Source organism: Anas platyrhynchos, chromosome 5, assembly GCF_047663525.1.
Source record: "Anas platyrhynchos isolate ZD024472 breed Pekin duck chromosome 5, IASCAAS_PekinDuck_T2T, whole genome shotgun sequence".
Classification (NCBI taxonomy): domain Eukaryota; kingdom Metazoa; phylum Chordata; class Aves; order Anseriformes; family Anatidae; genus Anas; species Anas platyrhynchos.
In genome coordinates, this window is record NC_092591.1 from 52,556,622 (window position 1) to 52,563,803 (window position 7,182).

A 7,182-nucleotide genomic window follows, 5' to 3' on the forward strand; every position below is an offset into this window, starting at 1 on the left:
ATTTTCTTTGCAAAAGAAGCAGAAGACGATTTTGAACATCAGGCACACATGGCAGTAGAACCATTTGGAGGGGCTGTCTCAGCAGAGAGGGAAAGGAAAAAAGACCTCAAGGTGTCTCACAGATATACACTGAAGGAAGCCACAGGAAATTTTGAACCTTATGTGAATGAGGATGGTAAAAAGAAACTATCTGTTAACAAAAAGATTGGAGGAGAACAGGTCAAAAGGAAGTTGCAATAAAGACTTTTGTTCATTGGTGTAGGAAATATTCTGAGTTTCATAGACTGGGTCCTACCTAAAAACATGTATTTCCTCTGAAGGGAAGCTCTGCTCCAGTACATCTGGAACCAATTTCTAGGAGAAGCCAGAGGCAGTTTGCCGCACTCCTATATGAGATGCACCTGTGAGAGGCCCACAAACCACCTTAATAAAAAAGAGCGTAAAAAGGGTCATGGGCTTATGCAGTAGGGAACCCACAAGGAGGGCTGAGATCCATCTCTGGGCACCCAGGAGACCTGGCTGGTGGGTGGTGAGGGGCTCAAGAGTCCTGAGCGGGTTTTGGTTGTGCTGTATGGCCAAGAGAAGCCACAAGGACTCAACAGCAGCAAGGATTGTGCAGAATTATGGGCTGATGTCTTCTCCTGTGCCCTGTACAACAGAGAGAGAGCGCTTGCAGGCAGAGTACATGGAGATTAAACCAATTTTTCAGTGCAATAACCAGACAATGGTGCCAGCAGGTGAATGGTAGGAAGGTGAAATTTCAGATATCTATGCAGAGACAGGAAAATGAAGAGAAACAAACGTAGGGAAATTCATTTGCTTACAGGTTTTGATAAAGTACAACCAAGTGTTAGCACTGGAGGATGTTCTCATCCATTTCATCTCTTCTCAGAAGATGCTACCTATGTTGAATAGACATGGGAAGACTTCACTTCTGCACCCCTTGTTATCTTTCCCATAAAATGGGAGTCATTTCCCTGTGCTTCCCCTTATCCTAAGATGCTCTTGCTGAAAGGGATCTGCTCAGGACTCCAGCCAGAAGGCTCAGCCCCAGCAGCTCTGACAAGGTCTCACATTGAGCACCTCACAGCACCTGCTGGAGGCCAGCGATGATGTGGCTGGAAGGTTTCTCAAGCTGGAGGGAGGACATGGGGTCCTTAGAGGAAATGGTCACCTTCAGTGACAGCAAGGATGTGGCACTCCATCCTGTAACCAGCGGGCCCTTCCCTGTGTCCAGGGGCAGTCTGGAGACCCTCTTCTTTAGTCAGAGATTCCCAAGTTTACATGCACAAAAGCCTCCATCATAGCAGCAACCAGAGGCACGTGTCTGATAACACTATGCCAGACAGGAAGCGTGTGAGTGAGCAAGAACCAACCCCAGCCTGAAAATGAGAGAGGGCAAAGAGGGAAAACAACAACAACAACAACAAAAAACCACCTTAGATTTCAGGCTGGGGCAGTTGCAGCAGTAACATCAGTGAGAAGGGATTGTGGTGCTACACAGCAGCCCCTGTGCCGTGCTGGTGGGACACAAGCACCACATCAGAAGGCACCAAGGGCAACGTGCCTGTGCTGAGGCCCCCAAATAAATGCTCTGGGGAGATGGGGTTGGAGCAGCACTAGGGACAAGTCCTCTTCGCCCCAGCCCCATGTTCTGGCCTGCTGCTCTTCAAACTTCTGATTTTTCTGAGGCATTTCCCACAGATCAGCCTGCTCTGTATTGCTACACTGCCAAATAAGAATGGTTTATTACTAGTTTAGACCATGCAAGGGTGTTTTGCAGTCAGTCCATGACCCTCTGGGGTTTGGTGGGACACTGGCGGTGAGCACCTTTGGCTCATGCTGCCTGTGAGGCACTTGGGTGAATGACTGCAGCCTCTCTGATGTGAGTGTGTAGCCACCATGTGCTCCATGGGGGTGCAAGTCCTGCGTGTGCATAGCCTTACACTGGCTTTCTGTCACACACTCGCAGCCCCAGGGTGGTTTTCTGGACAAAACCTTAGCGAAGTCCTCCCGGTGCCTGCGTGCACCTCGCTTTTTCCCTGTCTGAAAACAAATCCGCAGCATTCGGAGCGTTTCCTCCCCGCTCCATGTGATTCTGATTTCACTAATTAGAGTTAATCTGATAAAGGAAGGAACTGCGGAGAAGACTAAGAGCAGAAAGGCGGGCGGGCAGGGGTCAGCCGGCAGGCCGCGGAGGGAGGCCTTTGCGGCCAGGGAGCCGAGCGCTGCGGGGCACAGCGGGGCCGAGCCGCTTCATCTGTTTGGCCATGGGCTGGGGCTGAACCCCCGGCCACCCCGGCCGCCCGGCCTCACCCCCCCGCTGCCTAGGACCTAATGAAAGGCACCAGGGAGCGGGAGGAGCGCTTCTGCCTCCTCAGGCACAGCACAGCCCAGGCCGGCCTGGGGGATGAGTAATGGATAACAGAGCAGCTTCTGAGTCTGTTGGGCCGGTGCCTGGAGGGCAGCGCTGATTGAACTTCATTGGCACCTGATGGTGTGCTGAAGGGGATCTGTAGGAAATGAAAGCCTGGAGTTCAGGATGAGATGTCCCCTCTGCGGACAAAAGGGTTCCTGGGATAACAGAGCCGAGAGCAGAAGTGTTGCCTGGGGATTGGTATCCCAAAGGGAGCAGAGCTTTGGGTCACAGGTTCGCCACGCACAAAGCTGCTTCCTTCCAGCACCATGGCACACACAAATCCAGCTCAGTGTGAGAAACACCTGACAAGGTGCTGAGCATCCACCACTCGCAGCAGGCAGGGCCATGACACCTTCTGTGGTTCAACGGGTGCCAGCTGTCTTCTCCAAATAGCAGCTCAGGCTCCTTGCATCCAGCAGATTTACAGAGGAGGACATCTTCAGAGAGAAAAGGCAGCTGGAGCCACATGTAGCATGTGCAGAACAGTCATTAGAAAGCTAGGAAGTGGGATGAGCTCACCTTACTTTGTTTTTGAAATCTGTCTCGATGGCGTTGATGTGCTGGAATTAATTTTGCTGAGCACAATGTAGCGTATCAATCTAAAGTATTCAAGCACCAGGGATTTACTTTATCCAGCTTCTATCTGGGCAGCAAGGAGCCACAGGATGGCCTCTTGCTCCAAACATGCCAACAGAGATGCTCACGGAGCCTCTCTGCTGAGGCACGATATTCGCATGCAGCTAGAGATTTACCACTTCTCTGCTTTCTTTAAATGGCTGGTACATACATCGATTTCGACAGCACCCCTGCCCCTCCTCTGCAAACTCCATTCATCGTTAACTTGTTTAAATTAAACACAAGCACGGACAGGATCAGCAAGCAGCCGTCTGTTTTATTAGTGCTTCTACTTCAAATGTCAGTCTTAGTCCCTCCTTGCTGGGCTCTGATCTCTCATGACAATTTGATTAACTTTACATTTCCTTTTATTGTTGGAGAAACATTTGGAAAATCTTAACATATCTTACAGGCTGATTCTGAGACCAAGATGGTGATTATGTCCATGCTTAGCATCATCCATCAAAATCAGGCATCTGACAGTCAGACCACCTGAAAAATGTGTCATTCCCAAGAAGTTCACAAGCCATAAAGTATTTCCTAGTTGTGAATAGCCACAGGACACTTCTTTTTCTCCTTACAGGAATACTTTCATTAGGAATCTCTTAAACCCCGTCATTAGGAGACAGTCTCCGCTTCGCACCAGTCTGCCCAGACAAGAGCACCTTCTCAGCTCCCAACAGCCAGAAACTGGTATCTGAGCCTTTGCAGGAGCCACATTCCTGTGGTGACTCCCTGATGGGAACATACCATTAATTGAGGGACTGTCAGGATATGACATATCCCAGGGAAAAGGATGCTCCGTTTCACTTTGACAGAACTTTTCCCCCTTTCCTGGTGCTCAAACTAATCTAATAGTGCCTGAAGCCTCTGGCATATACTCAGCATTACATTTCTGCCTGCCTCTAAGCTTCTGGAGCTTGGCACAGCCCCAGAGCATCAAGGCACCAGTGAAAAAGGCTGGAAGTTGGCCTGGTTTTGTCTTTATGTTTCAAGACCAGGATCAGAAATAGAAATAGTAAGAACCTCATGGAAAAAGCATGGTTTCCTGGTGTTTTTGACAGTTTATTACATGTAGATATTCAAATTCTTTCCTGGCATCATTTTCATTGATCTGAAGGTACTTGGTCGTCCTGAAAAGCCATGCCACTTGCCTCTTTTTCTGAGGGTAACACAGGGATAGCAGATGTTACTGCCCTTGTACAAAGGACCAGAACAAGGATAGCTGGATGTTAGCTACTAGAGCTAACATGCTTCTTCCCTGCCAACCATGCTGCCATTTATACTGGCCATTCCTCAGTGGTTCAACATTCTTCAATCCCTAGCTCCATATTTACAGTTTTTCTTCTACTTCAGGACCGAGATTAGTGTTCCTTCAGATTTTCTTTTGTGCCTTCAACCGTAGTTCTGAAACATTGTTCCCAAGCAAAAATAAATATCAATACCTAAGGGCATTAAGATGACTTCTGCAGGAAATAGTCAGATACCACAGCTCAGCTGATACCATTAAGCCATGTTAAATCTGTCTCATGCCTGAGCCACCTATTTGCCTGTTTAGTGAAAGAAAAAATTAATACTAACACATGTGGACATCAAGTAACATAGCTGGGAGACCTGTCTGGCCTCATATCCCAGGGCTGCAGGCAGCACTAAGTACACTAGAAGGTCTCAGGATAGCTGCTGCAGAGAGTTATACCTCATGGCAAACTCAGGAATATGTAGGTTGCACAACATACCAATTCCCATTGATCCTAGTGTGATTTGCAGCTGCTGATGAACACAGTAGTAGTTAAAGATGGTACCAAGATCCTCCCCAATGGACATTTCTAATAATTCTTTTATTTCTGTCATTTTCAACCCCCAGTGAAATTTCTCTGCAGTTCTCAGAGATTTCTGACCTTTCTCACGTGAGAAAAGCTACTGTTCCATGCTCTTAAAATGAATAGATCTGCTCAGGCTACAGCATTGTGATTCCTCATCCCCTCACAAAACAAGTTTTCCTTAATGAAGCCTCATTTTAATCCACAAAAGCAGAAGAGAACAACAAACTAACTTATTTTCCATTCTCAGGAGAAGAATGGTTTATATCTTAAATAGAGATGTCTGGCTTTTCTAATAAAGAAGAGAAAGTGGCCTAGGAAAAAAAAAAAATAATAATAATAAAAGAATAAAATTGTGAATAGCTAGAAAGCAAGTCATTGAAATGTACAGCAAGCAGACGTTCTCTAATGCTTCTGCAGTCCCAAGCCACTGCAACAGAGAGGTCTGGACCCTTAGGAACAATTTGGGCTCTTATACTTTGACAAGTCTGTACTTGGACCCTACATCACAGTGTTAAACCTCTCCTCCAGCCCTTCAAGAGGAATGAGAGCTATTTATGCTAGTTCAATACCACAGCCATACTAGGGGAAAAAAATAATATATATATATATATTAAAAATAGAAGCTCCTGCAATGTAAGAGTGCAATGAAAGCTGGGATCTGGCCCCGTATCACCAGCTCTCCCTGCATGAGTGCCCAAAAACCACAGGCCCAATCAAGCATCTTACTTTCAATGTTATGGGTGCTGGAAAGAGTCCAGCCCCCACAGTCCCAGGGAAGTGATAAAACCCCATGTGCTAGTTAATGCACTGCCTCTTACAGGCCCATGCAGCAGGTGAGCAATTATCACTTGCAGTCTAGCTTAATGCTTTACAGGGCCCGAGAGCTGTTTCCAATTAGCCTCAGTATACCATGGAAATTAACTCATTTGTGTCACCTTGGCTTGCAAGTGGGCTGTGAGGAACTGATGAAACAACTGGAATTGAGTACAGGTGGCACCTCCCTTCTCCTCCTGCTCCTTGGCACTCCTTGCACTGGATCCAGAGGGGTTACGTTTCATGGAAGAAAACACGGATGGAAAAAACCAGCTTGATCCATAACCAGGACCTGAGGGAGGGTTGATCCCCAGAGTCTCGTCTCCATGGTGTTTTTCCAGACTGGTTCTCTGTGTCCCAAGAAATATGCTTCCAAGCACTTCCCTTTGGATTATTTTGCAATCTCATGAGGCTTCTCAGCATTTGGCTTGTAAAAGCCTATCTTTATAAAGAACTGTGTCGTATGTGTGTTTTATCTGTGAGCCTTGTTTAACGAATGCTTTCGGGCATTATGAGCCAATTCAGAGCTTGCTGTAAAGCCAGTGTCATTCCATCAAGCTCACTGGTGTGTCATTGCTGCAAGGCATTTTCTCTTAAAAGGATGTTCCAAAAGTTGATGTTGGGGTTAAAATTAGGCTAAATACTTGCAGGGGTCCCTTTGTGATCTCCTTATACAATTTTGGTGCCTGTGAATGGTGTGCATGTCAAAGGAAGGATGATCTCACGAAAAAAGACCAAGAGGGCAGAGGATCTCTCAACTATTTTCTGAGCTTTGCCATAAAAAGTCCTGTGCCATTTTGAGTACATCATCTCATCTCTCTATGCCTCGGTTTTCTCCCTTCAGAGGTTAGAGTAATCACCTCTTGGTGAGACTATGGAGATAAATACGTTGCAAATGTAAAGTGGTTCTTGGGTAATAGTCATGAAGAGAAGCTTTGAACTGCAATGATTAAGAGATCTCTTGCTTTGACAACTTGATTTTGAGCTTGGTGATCTTGGCTTACCTGAGCTCCTTTTAGCACCTAATTCTTGATGAAAGATGAGCTGTAATTTGAGTGTGATGGCGTATCCACCTAAAATTATCTGTAAAACAACAGATTAAACTTTAGGGGTAGTGTGTCCATGTTTTGTATTTGGCCTAAATACAAATTAAATGCCAAATTCAGCCCCTGTATTGTAGAGAAGGATCTGTTTCTACTGACGATCTGCGTACAAAATGACCGAAGAAGAAACTTCAAGTTATTTTATAAAAACCAAGTATCAGTACATTCAGTGAGTGGAAGAGCAAGTTAGAAATAAAATATTCTCCAGGCAAACACAGTTCTGTTTCTCCAAATGCAGTCTGCAGCTCAGGCCATTATTTCTAGCAGCTAACACAAGTTAATTGCACTGACCTTAAGAGCACGTTGTAGTTATGAAGATCAGCCCTGCATTGTATTAACACTGGGGGAGACATTGTCCTGGAGAGGTGGCCAACATGCAGCAGACCGTGTGGGTTTTCCCACCTTGGAG

General features: G+C 46.2%; 1 long non-coding RNA gene across 1 annotated transcript; it reads right to left on the reverse strand.

Moving 5' to 3' along the window:
• Window positions 1–1,819: 1,819 nt before the first annotated feature.
• LOC119717239 (uncharacterized) lies at window positions 1,820–6,982 on the reverse strand. Its single transcript, XR_005266467.2, has 2 exons — window positions 5,584–6,982; window positions 1,820–4,584 (listed from the first exon to the last, which is right to left on the reverse strand). It is a non-coding gene; the product is annotated as an uncharacterized lncRNA (long non-coding RNA).
• Between the last annotated feature and the right edge of the window lie 200 nt (window positions 6,983–7,182).